This window comes from Sorex araneus, chromosome 1 (assembly GCF_027595985.1).
Source record: "Sorex araneus isolate mSorAra2 chromosome 1, mSorAra2.pri, whole genome shotgun sequence".
Taxonomy (NCBI): domain Eukaryota; kingdom Metazoa; phylum Chordata; class Mammalia; order Eulipotyphla; family Soricidae; genus Sorex; species Sorex araneus.
This window is the reverse complement of record NC_073302.1, coordinates 15186421-15199625: the sequence shown is the minus strand read 5'-3', so window position 1 is coordinate 15199625 and position 13205 is coordinate 15186421. Positions and strand designations below refer to the sequence as shown.

The 13205-nt window shown below is 39.6% G+C and overlaps 1 pseudogene; it reads right to left on the bottom strand.

Annotated features, from left to right (window-relative positions):
* Positions 1-399: 399 nt before the first annotated feature.
* On the bottom strand, positions 400-697 carry LOC101537491 (60S ribosomal protein L36-like; annotated as a pseudogene).
* Between the last annotated feature and the right edge of the window lie 12508 nt (positions 698-13205).

Genomic DNA, 13205 nt, shown 5'->3' with positions numbered 1-13205 from the left:
TTAAATATCCTTCAATGCACAGAACAGCTTCCTCAAACAAAGACCATTAGGTTCAATCTGTAAACTGTGTCTCAATTTAAAAATCCTCATTTAAATCAGGAAGGCAAATGATTATAAAGCAGTGTGCAGATATCTGGAATAGACCACGTTAAGAACCTGAAAGAAACACTAACTTTGATCAGGCAGAATAGGGTCAATTTTATCAGGATGATGTCGGTGAACAAGAAGAGAAAAGAATAGCTAACTTGCATCACGAGTAAAGGTTGTATTCTATTTTTTTCCCAAGACTGCACATATTTAATTATGATTAAAAAAAACAGTTCCAGAACTCAACGCCTGCTTGCCTCCATCCCCCGCACACGCACAGCCCTGGATCGCCGTTCCTGCTGCCACCGGGGCTCAGTCCTTCTTGGTGGCCGCCTTGCGCATGGGAGCCAGCACGTTGCTCAGCTCCTCGCTCTTCCTCTTGGCCCCGAAGTGGGTGCCCACCCTTTTCTTGATGAACTTGAGGCGCGCTTGTCCTTGGACACCTTGAGCAGCTCCATGGTGCGCGGCTCACCTCCCGGATCATGTCCCACAAGAATTTGGTGTGTTTGGTGAGGCGCGCATGGCGGCGGCTGTGCCTCAGCTTGCTCATGTCCTTGGTCACTTTATGGCCCTTGTTTAGGCCCACGGCCATGGGGTAGCTCAGAGCCATGGCTGCAGCTCTTCAGTAAAGGCTGTATTCTAAAGAGTGAGGAATCGCGGGCTGGATTGCCAGTACAGTGAGTAGGGCACTTGCCTTGCGTCTGCCTGATCTAGGTTCACATCACTGACACCACATGGGTCTTCTGAGCCCACCAGGAGTGTTCCTGATCCCTAAGCGTGGAACCAGGAATAAAACCAAAGCATAGCCATGTGTGACCTAAAACAAACTAACAAAAATAAACTAAGGAGAAGAGGATCTAAGTTGGATGCCCTTGTTTTACATAAGTTCTTTTCAGAAGACTATAAAGCTTTATGGGGTAATGATGGCAAAAAAGATTTTATACATAGGTATATATACATATATAAGTATCACTTGTCATCCCCTTGCTCATCGATTTGCTCGAGCAGCACCAGTAATGTGTACAGTCATCCCTGTCACATGCTAGTGTAGCCCTATGGCGTCTGTTTGCTCCAGGAACACGAAGAGCCTCAAATTATTGGTTCAAGGTCTTGACGAAGAAGTCTAACCATCTCATAGGTGGGCGGCCAGGCATTCTTTTGACGACTTATGGAATCCAGTTGGTAATGGCTCTAGTCCAGTGGTTATTTTCAAATCGCATTATGTGTCCGGCCCATCTGATTTTCAATGCCTTGGCAAATGAGGCAGAGTCCCTAATCTTTGATCGTCGACGGAGGTCGGAACTCTGGATTCCTCCTCTCACTTAAGTGAAAGGTGATACTCCAAACATAACTCTTTATAATCACCATACATACATACACACAAACATGCATAGGCACATACACATACATGAATAATTGTAGCTTTAGCAAAGCTAACTTAATTCAAGTTAAAAATTTAACACATATTTGATATGACTTTTTACAGCCTTGAGGTTTGAAATTCTTAGAGGGTGATATAGTATTCAATATTTCCAACATATATTTAGCCATATTAATATATACATATATTAAGAAATGTATCTTTTGAGATTTGTGTTGTATGAATCACAGTGTTGAAAGATAAGGGTTTGAGGACTCAGGTAGCATGGAAAAGAAAAATGGGTCACAAAGAAGTTAATTAGATAATTTGGTAGATGCTTGTATAAAGGAGTATTGCAATTGCAAAAGAGGTTTGGAAGGACCTATATCTATAGTCTTATGAGATATGAGGCTATTACACACATGAAAGTAATGGTGTATAGGTCTCTTCACATGTCCTTTCTTTCTTCAACTCATTTGTCCATAGAAGAATATCTTCCCCATTAACATAATAATAGCATAAAAAGACTTATTCCTTAAATATGCACAAGGCTCAGGATTTCAACCCACAATGAACCTACAACTAAGATTCCACTAGCCACTATTTTCATCCACTAATCATTAAAGTGAAGTCATTATCCATAAAGTAGGGCAGGTTGCTTTTATAAACTGCAGACTTGCATGTTTACGCAATTCACTATATCAGCTTCCAGAGTCCTCTGAATGGTGGGAAGTTTGGCAGCTCATGCATCACTGAGTTCCTTTTTCTACAAAGAGCTCCAAAGTTACTGAATAGTCCACACTGAACCATAAATTACAGGGTAGTTATTTCTTAGTTATTTAGCAGTTACAGTGCAATTAGTTCCACTTAATGTCAACTTTTGCCAATACATCTTCCATTAGCCTGAAAATTATAGCTTGGTAGTATTAACAGCCATAATGTTCAAGCAACTTCCAGACTCCGGCTTACATCTGGGAGGGGATGACAGAGAGTAAATTGCTAGGAAGAGCAAGTTGTTTTGAACAAGATTATATGACCCTCATCCTCAATACATGGACTATCCACTGGAGAACCTTGTAGCTCCCTTCAGTATTAGTGACTGAGCAAGAGGGACAAAGGAAAATGATGTACACCACTGGGGAACAAGACATAGCCAGTGGAATAAAGAAATAAAATTGGCAATACTAAAATTCCAGAGTCTGAGAAGGTAAAAACAGGCTGTGCCACCCGCTGGGGGTAGAGACATCTTAGAAAAACCCAAAATAGCAACCATTTACCAGACAGTTTTTTACCATGTGCCTGATGTTTATCATTTCACTTCTTATCTCAAATTTCATAGCATATGTCTCTGACTATAATTTTCCTTCTTATGAACAAGGGCACTAAACTCTGGGTAAGTTAATGTACTCCTAGAGAATTATTTCAACTCAATTCTTTTAGAATCTGAAACTAATTCTATAATAATGAGATATTTATTAATATTTATGAAGTAATCTCTCCATTTCAGCCAGGGATTGTGAAATAAAGTAACCCTAATATTGAAGTGCGACTTAAGTAGTTTCCAAAGCGATGTTTTATTTGTGCATGTGAGGGCTTGCATACAAGCCAATTTATAAAGTAATTCTAAAAATGCTTGCCACCTAGACATCTGTTGTAAAAGATGCCAGCTATGTTGTAAACACATGTAACATCTGACTTACAGGGTCAGTCAGGGCTTGTGCTTCTCTGTTCTGCTTTCCTTTGCTGTGTGTCTCTGGGGATTCTTATGCCAACTTGCCTTGAATTATAACTCATTGTTTGCATTGGCTGCCTTCCACTTATCTCCACTTAAATTTCTTTCTCACTGGACTGCTTTGCTGACCACAATATATGCACTTAGTAGGGTAACATAGACTGGAATGATAGCACAGTGGGTAGGGGGTTTCCCTTGCATGCGGCCGACCTGGATTCGATTCCTCCATCCCTCTGGGAGAGACTTGCAAGCTAGCAAGAGTATCCTTTCTACACGGCAGAGCCTGGCAAGCTACCCATGGCATATTCTTTATGCTAAAAACAGTAACAAGTCTCACAATGGAGACATTACTGGTGTCCGCTCAAGCAAATCGATGAACAATGGGACAGTGCTAAAGTGCCATAGTAGTGTAGATCATGAAGCAAAAATGAATATAAGCCTCATTTGAGCAAAGCATATTTAATAACTTGTAAAAGTCTCAGTTCCTTATTGAAAATGGAGGTAATAGCTTTGTTCTACTCTTAGGACACATAGTAAGTTCTCAATGAATAGCAATTGCTATTCATAATAATATCACTGTCACTGTTGTCCTGTTGTTCATCAATTTGTTGAGCGGGCACTAGTAACCCACTAGTAACTCCATTGTGAAATTTGTTGTTACTGTTTTGGGCATATCGAGTACACCATGGAAGCTTGCCAGGCTCTCTGAGAGGGGCAGAGGAATTGAACTCGGGTCGGCTGTGTGCAAGCCAAATGCCTTATCCACTGTGCTATCGCTCCAGCCCATTCACAATATATATATATATATATAATATTCATAATATTATAAAGATAGCGGTAATATTTACCTATCCTTATGTAAGAGAATGAATGAGGAAATTTTTTTGTTTCCTAATTGTTAAAAGAATTAGTCCAAATAAAATGCAATAAAACAAACTAGTATCTGGAGCACTTTCTACTCTACTGTGTGTTATTTTTATGCAATAGTACACGACTTGGATTAACACAGGCTACAGAGTTTATAGTCCGATTGTCCATTTCTTCAAGTACCCAAAATAGTGGAGGGTAACTTCTCAAGATTTACTCAGCTGCATTGCAGTAGCTTTAAGTTTTCATAAGAGTTCTTTGATGTTGGTAGCAATGGTACAACTATGGTAACAGTGTTATATATGTTATCTCAATGGTTCTGTAGACAGTCAAAATGATCAATAAAACTTTTATTATGTCATCCTCTTTTTGTTGTTTTTTATTTGTTTCTGTTTCTGAGCCACACTCAGCTATGGTCAGGGCTAAGTCCTGGCTCTGTGCTTGGAGAGATCATATTGGATACCAGGGAGTTTACCCCAGTTGGCTAAATGCAAGAAAAATGTTCTATCTCTCTCTTATTTCACCATTTTCATCTTTATTTCCCTAGTTGTTTAATTTGGTACCTCAAATGTTTTAGCAATCGAAAAAATACTTGTTTAATAAATGGAAATTGCTATAAAACAAAACCTGTGTTTGAACAATGAAAAATAATGAAGTGGTGGGATTCTTCCTCTGGAAACAAAAACTATTGGTAGGTGATTTGCCTGTGCAACACTTTTAAATATTATAGCAAAATTAAGAATGACCTCACAAGCTCCAATTCACATACTTGTGAGTAAAAAAGTTCAAGTCAGAGGAACAGGAAGTGCCTAGATGGTAACAGAGGCCAGGGTTGGGAGGGAGAAAATATAGTGAAAAGAGTAGAATTTGATTTTGGCCAAGTACCACTAGGGATGGTCCAGGCCCTTGTCCATTGCTTGGCCGGCAACACCCACACCTAAAATTGATTGTTATGGAAAATATTATTTTTTCTCTCTCCACAATTAAAAGTAAGATTTGTGTAATCTTTTAAATAACTTAAAACTTTGGACTAAGTGAAAATAGGTTGTGTCACATCCCTTCTCATCGCTTTGTCTGGCTCCTAATCCCAGAGCTCCAGTCCACAGAGATAAGCACTGTTAATGATTTTTGTGATTCCTATTAAGAGTGTGAAGATTATTTTTATTTTATTTTTAACAGTAGACGTGAATAAGGTACAAATGTGGACTAGAGAAAAATTGATGTTTATACTCACATATACATATATATGCTTCTATACGGGTTTATTGAAATTGGTACAAGCAATTGTAGGTGACGATTAAATAAAACTGTAGTAAGGCAGTGGAAAGGGGATGATCTCACAAGGTGACTGAACCCACCCACAGGCTTGGGCTTAAACTTCTAGAGCACATGTAGTGGTGAGGAAGGAAGAAAGACCAATTGCACACCCAGTGGCTATTTGGCTATGTGCCTCAAGAAAGCTTAATTCTCTTTTTAGAGGACTGATTAAATCAGGCCCATGCTAGATAATCTCCCTTTTGATTAACTAAAAGTCAACTGATTAGAGACGTTAGACACATCTGTGAAATCCCATCACAGCAGCATCTATATTAGGATTTGACTGAATAATTGAAGATTGATCTATGCTACAAAATGACCATGACTTCCTTTCTGCCCTCCAAACACTCCTGAGAGAATGTTCCTTTTAGTGTTTCTCAACCAAAATCCTAATTATCTGAGACTGTAGGGACCAGAGTTGTGACTAGACACACAGATCCATAAAAAAAAAAAAAAACTTCATAATGGTTTCAAATACTGTGTGACATGAATATCTGGTCCTCTAGTAAAAAATATTACCATATTGGTACATAAAGTTCATTTTCTTAGCAGATATAAGATGTCTTAATACATATGAATCACATAATTTATTCTATTAATGAACATTCAGGTTATTTTGAATTCTCACGGTCAGTAATCTCAATGTTCAAAGCACACATGGCTTTTCTTACAGGAGCCAGTACATTTGTACAATCTATTCCTAGGAGTAAAAATGCTGAGTAAACTCATACAGACATTTAATTAGTCAATTAGTACAAATGTCCTTTGGAAATTTTCTTTAGAGAAGATGAAGTAGCTGATAGAGTTTTCAAATATTACGCATTTATTATATCCCCAAATAGTTCCTCCTTCTTTTCCTGTTCTCACCCAGTCAGCATGACCCTGTGTTTCCTAAGGCAGAGACAATACCTACAGATCTGGCCTGCCTATGAATATGTTTTTCTTTGCTTGCATTTTAACCCATTATACATTGATGAGTAGAGAAATTATTGTGTCAAGTATCATATCTTTAAAATGCATATGCTAGCTAATATATATTAAATCTCTGGAGAATCACAGACATTTGAAGTGAGGAGACATGAAACAGAAAATATATCTTACCCCATTAGTAATTTCTTAGACTACCAATTGTTCAAACAAGCTTATGTACCAATTTCCAGAATTTGTAAAACCACTGATGCCCTAATTTACATATTCTTTAGGATTGAAACTTCTAAAGAGAATTTTATTTTAGTAGATCCTAATTAGAGAACCATGGCACAGCTAATGGTGAATGTAGCGCAAATGGTAGTTAAAAGTGTTCAAAGGTCTTGATCTTAGATCTAGAAAATATATCAAACGTGACCAGAAGTATGAAGTAGTTTAGTCCTTAGTTTGCATCTTTTATTTTAAAACCCATTCCTAGATAAGTTCTTAATTTACCAGTTTTACCTTTTAGGGATAAACTCAGGGTCCTACTAAGAATGTGACCTCTTTTCATAAGATACAGGACAGTTTATTTAAGACTTTTTAAAAATGCCTGGCCACTTTGAGTTGAGGGAGGATGAACTGGTTCAGATGTTTTCAGTTCAGAGATCTACAGCTGTTTGAAAACCAAGGGAATTGAATGGGAATAAAATTGTCCAGATCAAACAAAAGCTGTCTATGGTTTTTGTGCCAGGACCAGTTCTTTGGAGAATCAAAGAAATCCTTTCCCTCCATGAACAAAATGACCCCAGATAAATCAATAAAGGAAAAGGAAGAGAAAAATGAAGTTCACCAGATTCAAGCAACTAGACAGAGCAAGAGTAGTCAGGGTTTAAGGGAAGAAGTACTGTGGGAGGAACGGAGGATGAATAAGAAAAGGAGAGAGAGAAGTTTGATCTGTAAAGGATCAAACAGTATAAATCCGGGTATAGAAAAGAGGAAGAGAGAAGAGAGAGTGCAAAGTAAAGACTGACGTGAAATTGAGAAAGAGAATTAACTTTCTAAACACTTATCACAGTTTTGCTGACTAGCTATATGTTTCTATGGGTGACTGTTTCCTTGCTATGATGGAGGAAACTTACTGGCCTAACTCTGTGGTTGGTTTGATAACTTCACAGCTGGAACTGTATTAAAAATAGAATGATAGACAAGTAAGGGCCTCTGATTTTAATGGAGAAGAAAAAGGGTCAAACAGGCAATTATAACCTTGTGTGTTGAAACTGTAAGAAAGGGGGGAATAAGTTTATGAAAACATGATATTAACATAATTGGGATGCTTTCTGTCTATGCTTTATAACGCTTTATGCAGAAACTGGGAAGGGAGAGGAAGAAAAATAAGATTTAGGCAAATAGAAGGAGAACTAAGTTGTATTGCCACTATGTTGCTATACATCATAAAAATGATGGTAAGTATTAGAGCAGCCAAAGTTGATTTTAAAGGTATCATGTAATGCAATAAGACCTAAGTTCTTCACAGATTTCATCTCATGTTGACATGAAAGTTTTCCATAGTACTTACTGTTGACCCATTCTAAATAGGAGTAAATTATTATTGTAGTTAGCAACTTCCTCAAGACTACATATAGCATGTGAAGCAAGCACAGTCATCTTTCATCCAAATCAAACTTGCTAAATGTAGGGTAAGAACAAGGAAGAAACAGGACAAGGAGTGTGAATATCAGAGATGATGTGCAAAAAGTCAAAGAACAAAGAGAAGCATGAGGTAGAAGAAAAGGCTCAGGCCATAAAATGATTGGAAAGTATACAACAAATGGAAAGAGAAAAGTAGAAAGGAATGGACATCATATAATGAACATCATAAAAAAATGAAGTGGGATTTTTTTTCTTTTTAGGCAATAAAAGGTCTCTTTGTGATAAATGGCAGCTGTGAAATAGTAAGCAGAATTGGGAGAGACAACATGGATATATCAGACAATTATAGTGGGCTAATGCTCTGGAGTATCTTATATCAAAGAAATTGACAGAGGGGGCCAGTGATGGAGGGAGAAATCACACAACTGAGAACTCTGACATCCAATGGTAGTTATCCAAATCCTGGCATCAAAATGGGCCAGGCCAAGAGCCATAATACTTACTTATAAGTAAAGAGCATGGTCATGGGCAAATTCTGTCATGATCCAAAGCATAACAACTGGATTAGGACCCTACTAGGGTTAGGAAAGACTAATCTGGCCTGAGCACTGTAGTCTAAGATCTATAGCAAGATGTCCTCGGAGAGCCACCCTACAAGCTTAATATACCTCCTACTGTGTCCATAAAAATGACTAATATTATTAAGAAGTAGAATTAAGAAGGACTGGAGTGATATTACAGCAGATAGGATATTTGCCTTGCACACCCCCAGCCTGGGTTCAATTCCTCTATCCCTCTCAGAGAGTATCCTGCCCACATGGCAGAGCTTGGCAAGCTACCTGTGGTGTATTCTATGTGCCAAAAACAGTAACAAGAAGTCAAACAATGGAGATATTACTGGTGCCCGCTCCAGCAAATAGATGAACAAAGGGATGACAGTGACAGTGACAGAATTAACATGAATGTTTAAATGGTTGTTGGAAGAAGGAAAGGAGAAACACACCCCTAGAGGCCTTTGAGCAGATCTCCTTAGCTGCAGGAGATCTTTGTCTTATCTTAGAAGAGCTTTCCTTGAAGGAAGGGCTTTCATATGTTGATTGTGGTACCTCATCTGGGTGTAGTTTCTCCCCCAACTTTTGAAGGGGGAGGTCTTGACCAAAACTGCAAGGTGGAGCACAAGAAAGGAGCAAGGGGGAAAGTAGGATATGGGAATGAGGGGCATTGTGAGACTGGAATCCGGAGCTCAGTGAGACTGGAACAGGCATGCAGGGAGAATGGAATAAATGGTAACTGATCACCAACCAGCCTGGCAGCCATGTTCCCCCCTTCATGTTGGTGGCGGCTACAGGCTATGGTTGGGGAAGTGGCTCGTGGACACCGAATGCATGTGGAAGGAGAGTGAGACTATGCTACTGATGCTCACTTAATTTTGTGAACTTGCATTTGTGATGAGATCTGTGCTTATGGGGTGAGAAAGTGCAAGGAATATAGTAAGAACAATATCTGGTCTCATAAGGCAAACTCTAGGAAGGCACTGCATTGAATTTCTAAGACAATCAAGAAAGACCCTGATGACAGGAGAAAGAAATGGAGTAGTAAAATTAAAGAGGCAGAGAGACAGACAGAAACAAAGAGATTGAGACAGAGAGAGATTATGTGTCCCTTAAGAATCAATGAATCACCTACCAAGGGAAGGCCAATGTTATACACTTGACAAAAGTAAGTTACTGTGTGAAAGAAAGACATCTGGGAGAGTAACGGATGCTAGATGTGTTATCTAAAGGGTTTCACTCTAGAGGATCTAAAGGAAAAAGTGATTTGTAGACTGTAGGTGGAACTACTTTTCTGATCAGTGGGAATATAGAACATACAATGATGTCTTTCCTGGACAATCTCTGATTTTACATAAATCCTTCAATGTAAGATAAGAGGGCCAGAAATGGTCTCTGTAGTGAGAGATCTTCTTGCAAATCAAACTCAATATAAACACCAATAGTTGACTTTGGAATTTTGGTTGATTAAATCAGTACTGGAGAGGGCAGTTGATGACTCTTTCCTAAGAGCTCAAAATGTGAAGTAATTTTGAAGTAAGTGCATCTAGATTCTGCCTGAGTACTTCAGTTACCTAACTAGTAAAGTAACTAGCAGGATGCTAAATGGTTTAGAAGCCCCCTCCCCCCATTATTCCACCCACCCTTTGAAAGTAAATGTTTATATCTATTCTTTCTTTGTGCAAAAAGTCTTGAGAAAAAGAAAACTGACTTTTTATTTAATTACTCATACTTGAATGAATGATCTGCACACTGACAAACACGCCACACACCTCATGCATGAACGTGCTGCTCAAGTGTAGAAAGTACTGGCCAGATCGACACAATCAATGCAAGGAGTCCAGCCCTGCACCTGCCTGCCTCTCTGGGCAGCACCTGTTGGTTCGCTCTTTGCTGGTTGGCACCGTTGCCACCAACTCACCACAACAAGGTGGTGAACCACCAAGAGAAGAGCAACAGTGTTGGCCAATGTGGCAGAAGCCAGGAAAAGTACTCGCAATCCCTGCCTGTCCTTCGCCAACTATAAGACCAAGATGACGGCCCTCTGATGTTCTGATGGATCTATCACATTTTCCAGAAGGGCAATGGAGAAGGCTATCCATGAATTCTACTCAGATCTCTTCAATAGCCATGTCCACCTGCCCACATACCAAATTTCACAGGATGGGTATGCCGTTCTGAGCATTCCACTTCTGATATCCGACATGCCATTTCATCAGTAAAGGAGCATACAGCACCTGGTCCAGACAAGATCAGACAGAACGCCTGAAGAATCTACTGCTAGTACTCATCAATACACTGGCTCAGCTCTTTACATGCTACCAGTCTGAATGCAAGGTTCTGTCCAGTGGAAAACCAGCAGGACCATTCTGTTGTACAGAAGGGAGACATCCACAACATCGGCAACTATCACCTGATTTGCCTGTTGTCTGTCGTCTACAAGTTGTTCACTCGAGTCATCCTGAATAGGATTGGCAGAACACTAGATGAAGGACAATCATATGAATAAGCTGAATTTCCGAAAAGGATTTAGCATGATCGACCATATCCACATGGTGACCAAGCTCATTGAGATTTTGCGAGAGTTCAGGAAGCTGCTCTGTCTAACGTTCATTGATTTAAAGAAGCCTTTGATTCTGTTGAGAGTGAAGTGGTCATTGAAGCCCTAGCCAAACAGGGTGTTCAAAATCAGTACATCAGGATCCTCCACGAGCTGTATTATAGATTCACCACGAGGATCTCACCATTCTACAAGGAAGTGACCATCAACGTAAAGAGAGAAGTTCAGCAGGGTGATACCATTTCACCAAAATTCTTTAGTGCCACTCTCGAGAACATCATGGAATGACTGGAATGGGGAGGAACGGGAGTGAAGATAGACGGTCGGCAACTACACCACCTCTGCTTCACTGATGACATCATTCTAATAACACCAAACATTAGCCAAGCGACACAAATGCTTTGACCGTGAATATGGAAAGGTCAGACTGCAGCTGAATCTCATGAAGACAATGTTCATGAGAAACGAATTAGTTCCTGACTTTCCATTTGCTCTTAATGGAACGGACATCTCCAAATGCAGCAGCTATGTGTACTTAGGGCAAGAACTCAACATGACAACTGACTTGGCACCAGAGCTGTGCAGGAGGAAGAGATCGGGGTGGAATGCCTTCAAGAGCCTCAACGAAGTTGTTAAGAGGACGAAGAACCTCCGGCTCCGAGCACATCTTTTTGACTCCACCATTCTTCCTGCACTAATATACTCCTCAGAGACCTGGGCCTTACGAAAACAGGATGAGAATGCTATTTGGATCTCCCAAAAAGGAATTGAAAGAGCTATGCTTGGAGTATCAAGTTTCACTCAAGTGAAAGAAGAAATCTGGAGTTCCAACCTCATTTGCCAAGGCATCGAAAATCAGATGGGCAGGACAAATAATGTGATTTGGAGACAGATGGGCAGGACAAATAATGTGATTTGGAGACGACTGCTGGACTAGAGCTGTTACCGACTGAATTCCATGGGACATCAAAAGAATGTCTGGCCTCCCACCTCCGACATGGTCTGACTTCTTCATCAAGACCCTAAATGAATGGTGTGATGCTTTTCATGTTCTTGGAATGAACAGACGCCATTGGGCTACATTAGCACGCAACAGGAATGAATGGAGATGCTACTGGCACCCGCTCAAGGAAATCGATGAGCAACAGGAGGACAGGTGATACAAGTGATACTTGAATGAAAAAGGAGAGATTCATAACACCGAGAACCAGGTGACTGTGAACAAAACCAGTTCAGAAATGTACAGGTAACTGCTTTGTAATGGAACTAAACAAAATGTTGAGAAGCTGCTAGGTGCTTTTCCATTTCAGTTCCTTACAAACCTCTTTCCTCATATGCATAAGCAAAATAGCTTTTTCTATCAAGGTCAGGTTAAATTGAGTGGACGTGGGAGCACTCCACATTTGGCTGCAAGCCACTTGGAACTTAATAACCATCACCTTTTCTCCTGTGAACTTTGTGGCTCAGTACCGTTTCACATTTCTTTATATACTTTCTGCAAATGCCTCTCCTCACAAACAGCATTTCTAAAGGTTGAATATAGTGATTAGTGACACGTACACATTTAATCTTCTCCAGTCTTCCCTTGTCTGTAGCTACCCTTCCTGCTTCTAGTCCTTAGAGTTTTATGCCTGCATCAAGGAAATGTTTTCATCTGTCTTGGTGCTATTTTCTTTTCTGTCTTATAAATCCTTAAAGAAATGTAGTGTGAGTGAATTTAGTGAGAGGCTGGATGGATGACTCTAGAGAATGAATTCTCTTCATCTAAAGAGCAGGCTTTACACAGAGAGAAGCAAATAGCATCTTCCAATTCTGTCGACGTGATTATTAAGCATTTATAGAGCTTTTCCCTCTTTCACTATAACAGCTACAAGCAGTTTAATTAGTTGGTTTTCACCCCAGTGTTGTAAAGATAGACGATTCAATTTATTCAACCTTAGATTAAGTGCATATTTGAACCCAGTCTCTCTGATTGAGTACTAAGGGTTCTTGGCTTAGAGTCAACTGACCTGGATTAACCTATTAGGACCTGTAATTTTTAAGCTATGTTACCTATAAAAATATTTTTCATGATTCCATGATCAACATGAAAAGGGATGTATAGTATGATACAAATCAAGCATGTATTCTCAATGATAACAGAATCCCTCAAGGGGAATTGATTTGCTTATG